Source organism: Danio rerio, chromosome 19 (assembly GCF_052040795.2).
Source record: "Danio rerio strain M-AB ecotype USA chromosome 19, GRCz13ab, whole genome shotgun sequence".
NCBI lineage: Eukaryota > Metazoa > Chordata > Actinopteri > Cypriniformes > Danionidae > Danio > Danio rerio.
In genome coordinates, this window is record NC_141039.2 from 23,002,831 (window position 1) to 23,020,501 (window position 17,671).

General features: G+C 35.6%; 1 protein-coding gene across 18 annotated transcripts in view; it reads left to right on the plus strand.

The window, feature by feature from the left end:
- The window catches only part of LOC147832543 (uncharacterized), a 442,200-nt gene that overhangs the window by 91,234 nt on the left and 333,295 nt on the right, over window positions 1-17,671 (plus strand). The window lies entirely within an intron of this gene.

Below are 17,671 nucleotides of genomic sequence, written 5' to 3' on the forward strand. Positions count from 1 at the left end.
AGAAATCATATATATATATATATATATATATATATATATATATATATATGAAGAGTTTGGTTGCAAAACGCGATAAACGCCATTGTTGACACTTGGATTTTACTATTTTAAATCACTGTTCAGATGTACCTTAATCTATGTGTGAATTGCTGCCATTATGAACATTTAAGAATGTACATTTTAGGCCAAGTACAAAATGTATTTTTTCACAAAACGCGATATCCGCCAGATAAGAAGAGAGGGGAAGAGAGTCTTCTCCGGTGAAGTGCTCCGAGTTTGCTCGGTAATGAGAGTAATGTTGGTCTCTGTCATGCCGTCAAACTTTTTGATGAAGATGTAGCCTTCAACATCAAAAATTTATAAAAATGCTACAAAAGTGGACCAGGATCAAATAATCTTGCTTCTGTCAGTCTCCGCTGATGTCAAGAAGAAGGCCAGGGGTTCAAGTGAAATACTGCCTTTTTTTTTCCTGCGCTCCTCACCATCACAAGATACCTGTCTGCAAGGCTACATTTCTAAGTGTCCTTTGTAAGTTTATTCTTGAAATAATTTCTGTGAATACCGAATGAGAGGATGAACACTTGCGCCAAAAGCTGTTGTGCTGCGCTAGACTTTTTCTTGCGTGAAATTGTGACTGGAAGCGCAACTATAGCCACAGTGGCTGGTCAGGCCCTGATGATGCTTATTATTATTATTATTAATAATATTAAAGTGAAATACTTCATCAAATATGACAGGGCGAGGCGATCATGTGTCGCAGACTTTGTGCAACAGAGGCAAGAACTGTGAAACTCCGCCCGCTCTGATCATACAGGCTTGGTTTTCAGCAGCGGTGTGGAAGGAGCCGCCACTCTTTCTGTAACAAGCTACAAGTTGTTTATCTAACTAACTTAATCTCATCAAACAAAACATAGATTTACTAGCTTTTCTTAATGGTATTACAGTAGTAGAATATAGCCTAAGTTGATATGATATATATATATATATATATATATATATATATATATATATATATATATATATATATATATATATATATATATATATATATATATATATATATATATAAAACATTTTGCAAAAAAATTATGTTATGTTATAATGGGCTCGTTCTGGCCAAAACTAACTCAGAATCTTGTTGTTATTAATCAGACTTTTTATATACTATTCCATATATTTATGATATATTGTTTATTAAACCAATTTAAGATGTTTGAAAATGTTAAGATAAATATGTTGCATTTTAGCATGTTTTTTTTTTTTATAAATTTATAAACTATTTATGGCCACAAAGTTAAATAAAAAATATCCTGGATTTGAAAATATTGTGTTCCTGGCCTTCACTGAGCTCAAAAAATAATTGAATGTATACAAATTGTGAATGAACTTGACTGTTGATGTCTTAAATAATAATGTCAAATAACCAACATTTCTCAAAATGGATATATCACGTTTTGCATTGAAACTCTTCATATATATATATATATATATATATATATATATATATATATATATATATATATATATATATATATATATATATATATATGTATATATATATGTGTATATATATGTGTATATATATATATATATATATATATATATATATATATATATATATATATATATATATATATGTATATATGTATATATATGTATATATATGTATATATATATATATATATATATATATATATATATATATATATATATATATATATATATATATATATATATATGCTGTCAAACATCTTTTCTTATTCTGTACACTAAAAGTTTTTTATAAATTATGATGTCCACTTTAAAGAACCCCAGAACCTCGATTTAGGAAATGAAGAAATGTTAGGAAACTCTACAGGGAAAATTAAGGAATAGAAGGAATGATATTGGGTGGATGAATTGTGATTATGGGAGGAGCCAGTATCTTCTTATTGGAGAGCTGTCAGCTCTGATGCAACTCTACCAGGCCATTTTATTTTCCCTGTAACCCTGTACTTCCCTCCCGCATTGATTACCTATGACACACGCTAGCACAGGCTAACCATTACTTTGGTTTTCACGCGCTGCTATCCTCCTGTGGCCGCTGTCCGCTAGCAGTCCTGTCGCCATTCTCGACAGATGCCTCTCCTCAGGAGTTATGGGCAAACTGTTTGGCTGTTATAAATTTACCTCTTCCATTCCTCTCTCTTCTGCTGTCCTCACTTCTCTTGCTTCCATAACTAACCTATTTTTCCACATAAGCTGCAGATTGTCCTTATGGAGTTTGCGCTGGTGATGTATGGTGCCAGGAATATTTTTTACAGCCAGTTCTCTCACTCTGTCGCTCTGTATGTGCGGTGCAGTTCAACAGCATTGTTTCACGAGCCCATGGAGAAAACAGGCAGACCAAATATCTCATTCACATTCAGAGGCTAATCGCTGTCAGAGATCTGACCTAAAAGACTCTGACAATACTCCTAGTAATTTTACTGAATTCAGTGAAACTGTTCAAATATATACAGTTATGCACATGTTTTAAAGAATAATGCTATGGGAGGTTTTCAAGATTTGTTTGTTTAACTTACATTTACATTACAAGCATACCTTTTTGTATTTTTTTGTCAAATGTTTACAAATAGGGAATCATTTAAAATTTACACAATAGTGTCCTCATTTTTGATGTATGGTATTATTAAACAATGAGACTTTAAAAGTTTGAGGTCAGTAAGAATTTGTAATTAAATTTGCTATAGGTGATCTGACAAAATGCTAATTAGTTAGCATATTAACTTTGGACACAGGGGAGTGACTGTGTTTCAAAGCCATGCCTCCTGAAATCGCGAATGTGCCCACAGCGACACGAGAGCATACAACCCACTAGTTCATGTTATTTGGCAGTTAGAAGTGTTTGTAGTGGATGGCCTAACGGCGTGCAGGAATTACACTCATTTCTAAGTCACATTGACTTGCTATTTCAGAGCGAATATTCATGGTAAACAATAAAGGGAGCACTTCACAGACTCATTGTTTAGAAATGACCCGATGTGAATATAAAAGCAACTTCAGCTCAGTAAAGGAGGCTGAGCAGAATAGCGCTATTTACTGGTGTTTTTTGTTGTTAAACTGAATATAAATCGACATTGTCGATGCTGTAAAAGGACCTTATGAAACTGAACACACTCACATCAATCTTTCATTGGAGATTTCACACAACACGTCAATGTGCATAACCCATTTGTGACAACCCAAACTACATCAGCTCTGCGTGAAGCTATAATAGTTTTAAAACAGGACATTACCTGTCTAACAGAAATACTTCAGCCATGGTGTCGTCCTTCCTCCAGCGTGCGAAAGTAACTCCAGTATTGATTCAGGAGTTTAAAAAGTTTCAATTCAGCATTTGATTTTGCCGCGACTCATGTGCATGTGTCGTGAGTGCGTGATGCTCATCTAGGCATGCATGCGCGGCGCTCATGGCGGATATGCGTGAACAGAGATGCGCAAAAGCCTAAATCTGCATTTGTTGACAGACAGTTTGAGCTACTTATCGGAATTGTGGGAGATGTCGGCCCAACAATATTTAATTGGTTGAACATTTATTTAGTTATATCTACTATCTACTTATATCTATTTATCCACCATTTAAAAACACCTATAAATATATTTAGATCATTTACTTTAATCATTACTATTGGACTGTGAAGAGATTTTCAACCAGCACAACAAAAATGTTTCTGAATAAATTCACCTACTGCACCTTTAAAGCAATTCTACAACGTTTTCACAATCAGCACAACTGGTTCCACCAAATTGGCATATTGTAATGTGAAATTAAAATTGGAAATATATTGGACAATAACCTAAAATAGCAAACAGGTGTCTGTTTTTACTGTAAAAATAAATACAAATATCTCAATATTAACCTCACAATGCTTCAGCCACTATTATTATTGTGATTAACTCAATCTTTATTCTTGAAATTTTGACTTAGTTTTCAGAAAAGATTCAATTCTCAAATTGATTTGACTGTACCACTAAAAACCACTCCAGCACCTGCAGTATAATACACACAGCTCCAATTACCTTGAACTCTTTCATCACCCATATTATCACCCATAGTTCCTTCACAAGCTGTTTGAAGACAGCACATGCCTTATGGCTCCTGCACGTCATTGTGAAGACGAGTGGATGAGGTTCAGTCTTGGCCAGTTAAATGGCACTCAGTTCATGGGTCTCACCTTCCTTTTTCCTTTCCAGGCAGTTTCAACTTCAACCTCACCACCGTGGGCTACCTGTCAATTCGGTTCATCTCTCTCATCCTCCAATCCTCGCCTCTCGCCCTCCCTCGCTTTTTTTCCTAGGGTGCCAGGGGAGTATCAGTGCGCCGTTTTTCGCAGAGAGTGATGGGTTGGTGTCAAGTGTGTGTGTTCGCTTTTTGATACGAGGATGTGCGCTGTCGTAGGGTATCATGTCGGACCGTGGCGAGAGGCCTATTTGAGCTGAGCCGCTTTGCCTTTCTCCCGGTCACCTTTCACTGGCAATTAGTGTCCTACCAGCAAACCGCTCACAAGTTGTCAGGAGCGCTTATCATGAAGATCAGCGCCTATCAGTCTCTCCATCTCTTCCCCCGCGCTTCAGTTTGCTTTACTGGCCATCTCACTTTCCGTATGCGTGTGTGTGTGCACGATGGGTCCCAAATGCCCCTTTACTTGTAAAAGTTTTATGCAGTGAGATCATTTGCAGGGTATCATTGATGTCTTCAATCAACAGCACTCGTCCTTTTGTGTCCTTCTGCTTGTCCTCGTAAGCCCTTGGTGCCTGGGAAACGTTCAGGCCACTTGTAGTTTTCCTGACTTGTTCTTGATTGTTGTTACTGAGTAAATATGATATGCTGCCAGTATATGGTATAGTGGTGCAATAAGAAGTTTTAAGGATTAGCTGAAGAACAAAAAAAGGATTTCAAACGGATCCATATTTAAGATATGTTGTGCTCCAACTTGTGTTCCTGTAATGCATCATTGCAAGAAAGAAAAAAACAACAATGCTTTAAGGCATTGCCAATGAGTTAAAGTTCATTGCTTGCTGTCATCGTCTGTTTGATTTCTCCACTTTATGCCCATTCCTTCCTTGTTTTGTTCGTTTGTTCGTTTCATTCATTCATTCATTCATTCATTTTATCTCTTCTCACATGAATTGTGTTTTGCTTACTTTTCTACTCATTTCCTTTTAATTCTTCCCACACCAAAAGTTTTCTTCCCTTCTTTTTTGCACATTCCTTCTTTTCTTCCTACATTCCATCCTTCCTTGTTTAATTTCCCTTTATTTCTTCAAACATGAATATTTTTCTTCCCTTCTTCTCTGCCCATTGCTTCCTTTCTTCATACCTTCCTTCATTCATTCATTTTTTTATTTCTTCAAACATAGTTTTCTTCCCTTCTTTTCTGCTCATTCTTTCCTTTGTTCTTTGCTTCATTTTTCATATTTGTTCTTTTCCTCCTATAAAATATATTTCTACTGCTTTTCTGCTCATTCTTTCCTTCATTTATTCATATTTGCTATTTTTCTTTCTTTTGTTTTTGTTTATCTGTCTTCTGTCTGCTTCTTATTTTCTGTTTGTCTGTTTATCTCTCACTGTTTTTTGTTAAAGTTTGTATCTTTGTTTGTGTTGCTTTCTCCCCTTTGCATTTTGTCTCAATACGCTCTTTGTTCTTTCCTGTTTTGATTTCTTTCTTCCTTTGTGTCTGTCTGTTTACATTCACTTCTTTCTGTCTGTGGTCCTATATTGCTTTATCTATTCTTCTGTTCGTTGGTCTGCTAGGTTCCTCCCTCCCTTCTTTTCTTTTTACTTTTTTCTTCTCTATTTCTGTTACTATTTCTTTTACTCATTTTGCCTGTCTACTGTTATGATTTTAGTTGAGTTTTCTTTCTTTCTTTCTTTCTTTCTTTCTTTCTTTCTTTCTTTCTTTCTTTCTTTCTTTCTTTCTTTCTGTCAGTCTGCTCCATTCCTTCTCTTCTGACTTTCTGCATTATGTCCATTCTTTGGTTTTTATGTGTTTTTTACTTTTTTTTCCAATTTCTCTAATGCATTTCCCTCCAATCTGTCTGTCTTTTACCTCCTCCTGTTTCCTTTTTCTTCCTTTCCTGTCTCTCTCTGTTCTTTATTTTCTTCCCTCCTTCCTACTTTTCTTTGTTTTCTTTATTGTTTGTGTTCCCTTCTTCCTGCCTGCACGTTATTTCCTTCCTTTCTGTTTGTCTGTCTTTGTTTTATCTTTCTTTTCCATCTTCTTGTCTATTCCTTCCTTCCTGTTGGTCTCTTCTGGTCTGTCTGTTTCCTACTATTTCCTGTCTTTCTGTATTCTTTTCTTTCTTTTATTTTTCCAAGTCCTTCTTATTTCCTTTTTTCCAGTTCGTCTAATTTCTTCCATCGCTGCTTTATTTTCCTCCCTCATTCCTATTTCCTGTATGTATTTCTTCTTTACCCTTTGTGTTCCTTTCTTCCTGCCAGCCTGTGTTACTTACCACATGCTACCTTTCTGTTTGTCTGTCTTTGTTTCATCTTTCTTTTCCTTCCATCACTTCACTCTTAATGTTTTTTTTATTCTTTCTTCCATCCTTGTTCTTTTTTCATATTTTGTCTTTTTGTGTTCCATCCTCCCTTCCTATCGGAGAATGTTCTCACTATCTGTAACCTGTTCTTTCTTTCTTTCTTTCTTTCTTTCTTTCTTTCTTTCTTTCTTTCTTTCTTTCTTTCTTTCTTTCTTTCTTTCTTTCTTTCTTTCTTTCTTTCCCTCCCTCGCTCCCTCCCTCCCCCTACCTCCTGTTCGTTCTTTTCTTTCTTTTTTCATGTTCTTCTTTTTTTTTCCAATTTGTCTAATTTTGTTCCACTTCAGCCTCTCTGTTCTTCATTTTCTTTTCCTTATTTTTACTTTCTTATATGACTTTTTTCTTTACTATTTGTGTTCCTATCATCCTGCTGTTACTTCCTTTCTATCTGTTTCTCTGTTTTGGTTTAATCTTTCTTTTCCATCTCTCCCTCTTTCTGTTTGTTTCTACTCTTCCTTCCTTCCTTCATTACTTCCTTTCTTCCTTCCTTCATTACTTCCTTTCTTCCTTCCTTGTTTCTTTTTCATGTTTGTCTGTTTGCTTTATCCTCCCTTCCTCTCTGAGAATGTTCTTTCTCTTGTCTGTGTGTTCATTGTTTGCTGTTCTCACTATCTGTAACTTCTTTCTTTCTTTCTTTCTTTCTTTCTTTCTTTCTTTCTTTCTTTCTTTCTTTCTTTCTTTCTTTCTTTCTTTCTTTCTTTCTTTCTTTCTTTCTTTCTTTCTTTCTTTCTTTCTTTCATCCTTCTAGTGTGCCGTGTATATGTCAAAGTGTGTGTGACACAGACCTGTCTCGGCAGTGCAGGTTTTGATGGTAATGTGATGTGCTGGATTCCTGCTGTTCCAGCACAGTGTCAGTATCTGCAGGACGCCTGTAGACGTGTGTGTGAGCGAGCGTGCGAGAAACCCAGAGAGCATGTGTGAGAGAGTGTGTGTTTGTGACAGTGCTGGTGCTGACTGGTCCTGGCAGGCTGGAGATGTCGCTCTCCATGACGCGAAGTGTGCCAGAATGGTGCTTCATCTCAGGGCTGACACACATACACACAGGGCATCATGATCCTTGCTTGCCCTTTCCCCCCTCATACTTAGATTTGCTTTATTTTGCACACAGTCCCATGACTCTAGATTGTGGGTCCAGACTCAACCTGTTTATTGTGGATGGGGTTTTAAAGCAAAGTGCTATTTTGTGTACATGTTTGCGGTATTTTAACATTTACAGTACTTTGATTTAAAACATTAATGCTTTTTTTAGAATTAAACCATTCCTTACCGTATGCAGCATTTACGTGTGCATGTATGTTTAATGTGAGCTTCAAGAGATGTGGGAATAGGGTAGTCAAAGAGTCCCAACAAAGTGCAGAGCTTGCAGTTTGCTTAGTAACATCACAGACTTTTAGGTTGAATACTCAGGAGAAGAGGTTTAGTAAAGTTAGACTGTGGGCTTTTTTTACATGGACACCAATAATCTGATTTCAATATTATTAAGAAAATACTCTGATTAAGAGTCTACCATGTAAATAGCGATTTTGAATTAATTCCGATTAGGGTCATAATCGAACTGAACAGAAATCGGATTAAGACATGTGGAGTATGTCGATATTATTAGCATTATTGAAGTGCAGTACAGATAGGTAAACACCTGAATCAAGCTATTGCCGTCATAGGATTTTGCTGCATTTTGTGACAGGACATTCGATACACATGCAGCTGTTTTTCTATGACTCAGATCTACCTAGCCTTACTGCCTAATGACTACAGCCCCATTGACACCCTCTGCCAATGCAATTTATGAAATGAGCAATTGGATGTGCCAAAACTTTCTTCAGTTAAACAAAGAGAAAACTGAAATGATTGTGTTTGGAAACAAAGATGAGGTTCTCAAGGTAAATGCGTAAAGGTCAAACGACAAAAAATAAGGTCAAGAATTTTGGTGTGACTCTGGAGTCAGATCTGAGTTTCAATAGTCATGTCAAAGCAGTTAGTAAATCAGCATACTATCATCTCAAAAACATAGCAATAATCAGATGCTTTGTTTCTAGTGAAGATTTAGAAAAACTTGTTCATGCTTTTATCAGCAGCAGGGTGGATTTCTTTAATGGACTCCTCACTGGTCTTCCTAAAAAGACAGTCAGACAGTTGCAGCTCATCCAGAACGCTGCAGCCAGAATTCTAACCAGAACCAGGAAATCAGAGTACATCACACCTGTCCTCAGGTCTTTACACTGGCTGCCAGTTACATTCAGAATAGATTTTAAAGTATTATTACTGGTCTATAAATCACTAAATGGCCTAGGACCTAAATACATCACAGATATGCTCACTAAATACAAACCTAACAGATCACTTAGATCATTAGGATCATATAAACTAGAAGTTCCAAGAGTTCAGTCAAAGCAGGGTGAATCGGCTTTTAGCCACTATGCCCCTCGCTGCTGGAATCAGCTTCCAGAAATGATCAGATGTGCTCCAACATTAGGCACATTCAAATCAAGACTGAAAACACATCTGTTTAGCTGTGCCTTTACTGAATGAGCACTGTGCTGCGTCCGACAGATTGCACTATCATGTTTTTCTCTTCTTCTTCATACTTTCATATCACATCTTACCTGTTTTTATGTTTTGTTTTGTTTTTACGCATTTTTATTATTTGTTTTTATTTTTATTTTACTTGTTTCTTTTATTCTTGTTTATGTAAAGCACTTTGAAATACCTATCAAATCAGTAGGAGCACAGACACACACATCCTGCGGAGTTTTTTTTCGTATTAGATTCTATTAAAACAACACTCTTCCAGCATATTCTCATCCAATATGTCGTGTTTCACGAGGGGCATGCATAAAATGTTGCTGAATAATATTGAAAGTGCCAAATTGCAGTTAAAGTTGACAAATTAGAAACGAGACACTCGAAATTACATGAAACTCCGGAAGAAATGTGGATAACGCGGTGATGCAATGAAGATAATCAAATTACATACTATAACATTTAAAACAAGATCATAAAAGTAACATTTAAAAAGCAACTCATGTAAACACCTTAATCATATTATTGTCTTATTCTGATTAAGGCAAATCATTTGATTACTGATGTCCATGTAAATATAGTCACTGTGCAATTTCAGCCTCTAAAAGACAAATTTGGGAAATTCTTAAAGATTTCTGAAGTCCTATGCTGAATTCGAGAGGGGTCTGGATGCAGACCTGGTGCAGTGCAATCTGAGCTGCATCCAATGCTTTTTAATGTTCTCACCTAACTCCTCTCCTAACGATACAGCTGCAATGAACTTCAATTCAAGAACCAATAAGAGTGGCGAATATGGTGACGCAATCCACAAACACAATCCAATATAACACAACTTTTGTTTCATTAAGTTTTCTTGCACAAACGCCTGGTTTCCAACTGCAAGTCGTGGTTAAAGTTTTCAGTTTTTGTTCAGTCTTTTCTTTAGCATCTTTTAATTTATCTTCCTTTCAGCTTTGTAATTTGTAATGTTGAAAATCACAATTGAGTATTTAAAGGGCACCTATGCCCTTTTGTAAGCTGTTTAGACAGAACTGTGTACAAGTATAGTGTGTCCACTGTCATATTGAAGTGATAGAAACACAACGAGTCTCTTTTTTTTAAAAAGTTGCTCACATTAAATCGGGATCCTAATCCCAGTGACAATGAAGTACTGTTTTTCACCACTCCCTCAATTGATTGACAGGTGCCATGCTTCCATTGTAACATGTATACACGTGACCACAGAACATTTTTTTGCAAAAAAAAAAAAAAAAACCTTTTTAATTTTAACAGCTATAATCAACACGGCTGCATGGTTTCAGTAAACATGCGTGTGTGTGTGTTTGTGTGAGACTCATCATTTCAGAAAAGCTTGAAAAGACTCCACCACAAATACATCAAATAAACTTACTCAGTATTTTTGAACCTTATTTCTTAAGGTTTTATTTCAGCTTTATTCTTGTCTGATCTATCACTGACAGCTGTTTATCTGACGTAACGCATGAGAAGCAGACAAGCATGTTGGAGTGGTGGGCAGGGAGAAGCAGCTCATTTAGATTTAAAGCCACAGGCTACAAAAAAAGCTACATTGTCTTCAAATACTAAAATCCGCAAAGTGTACATTAAAAAATAATCTGATGGGCATTTTGAGCTGAAACTTTACAAACACATTCTGGAAACACCAAAGGCTTAACTTACATCTTGTAAAAGAGGTAAAATAGGTGCCCTTTAAAGTTCCTTTGATTAGGTAGTTTTAATGACAACCATCGTAATGTTTTGTTTAGTTTTTAACAGGGACACTCTTAAATCTAAAGCGTTTTAGAAAATAAACTTTTACTCATGGACCGGAGTTGTAGGATACACCATATAATCCTTTCCAGGCCTTGTCTATGTCCTGAGATTTTACAGCCATATTTCCTGATCCATGCAAACTCCAAAGTTTTACCCATGGCATTTTTTGACTTATATTATGGTCTTTGACATCATTTGGTAACTATGGAGCTGTATTGACAAGAGCAGCGATGTTTAATGATGCGTCCAAGCTTTTATAACAAAAAAAATTGTTTATTCTGTCTTCAAAATCGCCACAAAGAAATCACGGTTTAATCCTGCCAGCTGATCACCCATCAAGTCACATCAAACTTTACTAATAGAGCACTTTAAAAACATAAAAGTGAAATATGCTACAAAATATGTATAATAGTATAAAAATACATAAAATATAAGGTAAAATATAGAAAAAGTACCATTAAAAGTCACATAAATAAAAAACACCCATCACCTGTAGCCATATGTAAGCCATATGCAAGTAGAAGAGCTGTTCTAAAATATAGGTGGAGGTACTCCACATAACCAAACCACTCAATACGTGATACATAATAATAATAGCATAACATAATTAATATTAATTATTTATAATAGTCATTCAACATATAAATAAAGTATAAAATTATATGAAATAACACAAATGGCTCCAACTAGATAACTTCAAACCATCATGGGGAAATGTCAAAACAGTTATTTTCCCCTTAGTTTTATTATTAAGGCACGTTGCAAGCAAAATTACTGCTACAGATTGTTTATGTTAGCAGTGAGGTATCATTTCAGAACGCAGGATAGTGAAAGTGTCACAGATGAATGATGAAACCCCAGGTGAGTTTTCTTCTGTGCCAAAGTCTTTATTGTTGTTCAGCCAGACATTATGACAGCTGAGATCTTACAATGGGACATGGGAGCCATATTCCCGCAATCTAACTTCCTATAATTGTTATTGAATGATTATCAAAAATCACACAGTGTAAGTCAGGCTTAAAGTGGTGAGATATCTGGTTAAAAAAAAAACAAAACAATGTTTTGAATTTGGACTGCAATACATAATTCAACCACTAGACCTAAATACTGCACCTTTAGCTACATAAATTAATCCCAATCTAAATAAATAAATAAATAAAAAAACATACAGCAATGCATTGAACACATCGTGTTTTTTTTTCTGGGAATATTATATCTAAAGAAACTTTTGACATGAAATTAAAACAGATTTCATGTTTTAATTCCCCCCCCCCCCCCCCCCCCCCCCCAAAAAAAAATGCAAACAAAAAAAAACGAGTTGTGTATAATAACAATGAAATGACACAAGGAGAAAATACTGAACTACTAAATGTATTTAATAATGTATATAAAAGGCTTTTTTGGTGATGGTAGCTTTAAGATTACTTTTATATGGAGAATGCATTCACATGCATTGCTCAGGTGTTTTTTTTCCCACAGACTTTTTTTCACAGAGCCACAAATCTTGATGGTTGTCTGGGTCTCGTCTATCTCATCAGCTTTAGTTTGTATTTTATAATGATTCAAGTCAGGTGATTGGCAGTGTCATTTTCCAGCTTGATTTTCTTTCTCTGAAAGCATTTGAGAGTTTCCTTGGCTGTGTTTTAGATCATTGTCTTGCTGAAATGTTCACCCTGGTTTCACCTTCATCTTCCAGCTAATGAAGATGTTAGACTGAAGCAAATATTATTTGTTTACACTGACAAAGGGCAGAGGGTTGCTGAAGATCCACTGAGAGATTTTAGCGGCTTTCTGGGCTTTCACTGCCTTTCTACACCTCCTTTTCTTCATGTGTTCAGTACTTTTTCCCTGCGTCATTTGATTTTATTACACATAACCTAATTTGTAAAGTAATTAGTTTTGTTTTCTTTGCATATATGGATTTCTTTGGTTGTTTCCAACATCTGGGGAAAATTCAATGGCACCTTTAAAAATATGTTTTCTGACAAAAATAGTGACATCTTTATTACTAATTTTCCCTTCTGTAAGTTCACTTCTACATAATTAATAAGAAACAACAATTTGTTTCTGCTCGCTGTTAAACCATTCACTACCATGCACTATAGTAAATAGAAAACAATTAGCAGCTTTCTGCCACTCTTTCGCTCATAAATAACTACTAAATTTTTTTAACTTAGAGCATAAATAGTTAAACAAATAAAATAAATCACAAAAATACAAAGCAATAAAAATCGTTGGAGTTGAATGATGACAAGTCTCAGGTTTTTTTTCTGTGACTGGTTTGCCATACAAATCCCTGTGTGCCTGGTCAATCTCTGCAGGAGAGCATAAAATGTCTTTTCCCCGAATGTCCACCAGTACCTGCGCAAAGAATATTGAAAGTCGAGTTCTTTCGAGCGACTATGGTATGCCCACAATCCAAATATTATTACGATGGCTACGCAGTTCAAGGTCAAAAACTTAATCTTGTTATTTCGTACAGATCTCCACAAGGGTGGTGCAGACTGATTCTAAAGCCAGGACCCACTCATCGAGTGCATTGGTGTTTGATTTAAAAAAATCTTTAGTGCTTGGTATGACATCGAAGAATGGATGCGGTCTATCTTCTCCTCAAGAGTTGAAATGGAGGATTTAACCTGCGCTGATAGAGTCTGTTGATGTTGATCAAAAAGTTTAACCATCGCTGCCATGTTCAACTTATTTGCGGGATCCTCAGAGGAGTTGGTTTTTGCTTCTTTTGTTGCTTTAAGTGATTTGGAGGTCATGTTTAATCAAAACGTTAGTTTTACTTAGAAGTGTTCCCATTTAAAAGACGTCTACTTCATTAGGTTACTCAACCGGAAGTCCCAGCCATAAAAAAAAAAAAAAAAAAAAATCTAAAGAAGTTAATTTATTCATTCATTCATTTTCTTGTCGGCTTAGTCCCTTTATTAATCTGGGGTCACCAAAGCGGAATGAACTGCCAACTAATCTAGCAAATTTTTACGCAGCGGATGCCCTTTCAGCCGCAACCCATCTCTGGGAAACATCCACACACACATTCACACGCACACACTACAGACAATTTGGCCTACCCAATTCACCTGTACCGCATGTCTTTGGACTGTGGGGGAAACCGGAGCACCCAGATAAAACCCACATGAAGGCAGGGAGAACATGCAAACTCCATACAGAAACGCCAACTGAGCCGAGGTTCGAACCAGCAACCTTCTTGCTGTGAGGCGACAGCACTACCTACTGCGCCACTGCCTCGCCATCTAAAGAAGTTATGAAAATAAATAACAAAAATTTTATAAAGCAAACTTTTGACAACTGATTTCAAGGATACCTTTATCATCTCAATATGAAGCACAGAAATATGATTTTGTAAAAATTATGTCATGCTCATACATATTTGGTGTTTAGTTTGCAGAAATAAGTATTTGACCAAGAGACAAGTGATGGAGTACAGGATTGTGTTTGTGCTGCTTAAGAAGAGTAGCACAAACTATTGGCTTGCCGTGCATAATACATAATTTTTAGCCATTTCAGCACATTTGTATGAATGGGAATCATTTTAACAATGTTGTCATCCGAATGTAAACCTTCCTCTTATCTGTGCATTTCTAGCCTTCAGTATGTTCAGTTGTTTGCCTTGTATTGCTGCAATGTTGCATGTTTTTCTGAGTACTCCAGTGTGGATTGTCTCCTTTGTTTTGGTGTTTATTAAAGAAGTACTGCAAATAGATACCTCTTCACTTGATTTGTTTGGCCCACTGTGACAATAAACTTCTCCTACAAGAATTGTTTTATGAGAAATGATTAAATTTACATTAATAGTTTTGTTTTTCCTCAAAGGCCCCCTGTTGTCCAACACAATATTCGAAGTCCCTCCTCCTCCAATATTTCAAGCGTTTCTACTGTAATTATAACCAAGCTGCTTGTTTTTTTTATTTATTTTTTATTTAGGTTTTTAATTAACAGAAATAGGGAAATTGATATTAAATGGATTAATCATGACTTGTTTTGTGATTCTAGAAATATCACACACTTGTTTTTTAATAAGAACAACTTTTCAGAGGGAAAATAAACAATAAAATAAGTAAACAAATTTAAATAAAACAATAATAAACAGATATATATATTCTGGTATAATATATATATATTATATCTGGTATATATATATATATATATATATATATATATATATATATATATATATATATATATATATATATATATATATATATATATATATATATATTTATGTATAGAAATGGGGGTCTCAGGCAAAAAAAGTTTGGGAACCACTGCTCTATTGGATTGGACTCTGGTGATTGTGGAGGCCATTTGAGTACAGTCAAGTCATTGTCATGTTCAAGAAACCAGTCTGAGATTATTCAGGCTTTATGACATGGCACATTATCCTGCTAGAGGTAGTCATCAGAAGATGAGTACACTGTGATCATAAAGGGATGGATATAATACAATACAGGGCTCGAAATTAATTTTTTTACTTGGTAGCACCGGTGCTCCCAACTTCAAATATTTAGGAGCACCAAAAAAAATTTAGGAGCACCCACCAAAAATGAATGAGCACCGCTGCAAATTGTTTTTTAAGGGATTTTTTTGTATTTTAAAACAACATTAATAGGACTGACAAAAACCAGAAACAACTATCTAACTAATGCTGCGAAGACATTGATATTTGTGTGCAATAATTCCAAAATGAATGTCTAATAATTAGGCCATAGAATATTAATGATGATAAAAAATGACAATAATAGTAATGAATTCCATTTCTCATTATGATACTGCCTTGAATGTGCATGAATGTTGGTTATCTGCTATAAAAAGTCTGTTACTTTATGAAAAATAATTGTATAGTTTGCATCAAACAAAAATGAAGCATTGCAGTAAGAAATATTTATTTTGTGCTGCTGTTTTTATATGCATGTCAATTTAATAAATAATATTTCTGCTACAAAACAAACAAAAGATTATAATAAATTATTCAATTCAATGATGAAAGCTGCAAAGCAGTCATCAGTAAATAAATATAAAATAATATACACCTCAAAAAAGAATAGACAAAAGAAATTAAGTAAAGTCTCACTTCTATCACTCTTTAAAAGTTTTGGTTTCAGTTTGTGTCAATTTAAATGTTCAGTCTGAGATGATCTTCATTTTTCTGTGTTAGTGGAAAAGCTGGCGAGTCAGCCGACCCAATTTATGAGCAGGCAGAGCAGGATTCTTGCGCTAACCATCGGCGCAATACCGGTCTTTGTTATGAGCCGCAGTTTCAGTGTAAACTTAGTAAAGGCGAGCTTCTTTGGCGATGATATGTACAGTATTAGATTTGACTTTTAGCGGACATTTGCGCTGAACACGCAGTGAATGCAACGCATGGAGATTCGGGCACCTTCTCCTAGAAGCGCGTACTCGATTGATCTCAGCTGGCGGATCATTATTCACCACGTGACGTGTCATGATCGCTTTCATCTGCGCCTCAACTTTAGGGGTTTGCAAACCTGTGTGCTTTAAGTTTTTACTCTTTAGCCGTTTGCATTTCCCGTGGTCATAAAAGCTCCTTCCCTGTCATCTGACAGCGGAATACCTTGAGTGAATGACAGCTAATATGAACCAATATAGCGGCAGCAGGGAAGAGCGATTCAGCACGTTTTTACAAAAAATCAAAACTGGTCGCACTACAACCATTATCTGCAGTCGCACTAATGCGCCCAAATATATTTTGAGGTCGCATTGGTTAATTTTCGGGCGCATATGCGACCAAAATGGTCGCAATTTCGAGCCCTGCAATACAATACTCATGTAGACTGTAGCATTGACATGATGCTCAATTAGTACTAGTGGGCCCAAAGTGTGCCAAGAAAATATCCCCCACACCATTACACCACCACCAACCTGAACTGTTGATACAAGGCAGGATAGATTAATGCTTTCATTTTGTTGATGCCAAATTCTAAACCTACCATGCGAATGTCGCAGCAGAAATCCAGACTCATCAGAACAGGCAACGATTTTCCAATCTTCTATTGTCCGATTTTGATGAGTCTGTGTGAAGTTTAGACTCAGTTTCCTGTTCTTAGCTGACAGAAGTGGCACCCGGTGTGGTCTTCTGCTGCTGTAGCCCATCTGCCTCAAAGGTTCAACGTGTTGCGCAATCAAAGATGCTCTTCTGCAAACCACAGGCCTCTGGCATTTTCAAGGCATTTGCACCCACAGAACTGCCGATCACTGGATATTTTCTCTTTTTCAGACCATTCTCTGTAAACCATAGATCCACCATAGAAACAATTAGATCAAAGGTTTCTGAAATACTCAGATCTGCCTGTCTGGCACCAACAATTATGCCACCTTCAAAGACACCTTAACCATTCTTCCTCATTCTTATTTAAATGGCAGAAGATCGTCTGGACTATGTCTGCATGCCTAAATGCATTGAGTTTCTGACATGTGATTGGCTGATTAGAAATGTGTGTTAACAAGCAGTTGGACAGGTGTACCTAATAAAGTGGCCAATGAGTGTATATTTATTTATTGATTTGATCTGTTAATTAAAATTTTACAGAAATAACAGAAGTTTTACAGAAAAATAAAAACAAATATTGTTTCAAGCCCTTCTATAATCAAAATAAAATTACAATAACACACAAATCACAAAGCATTATTAAAAATATAAATGTTTTAAAGGCATAGTGTCAATTATGTATAAAGTATATATTAGCTTGTTTATATTTAGGAATAATTAAAAAATTATGTGAGGTGTTTAAAAAAAAATATATATATATAAATATAT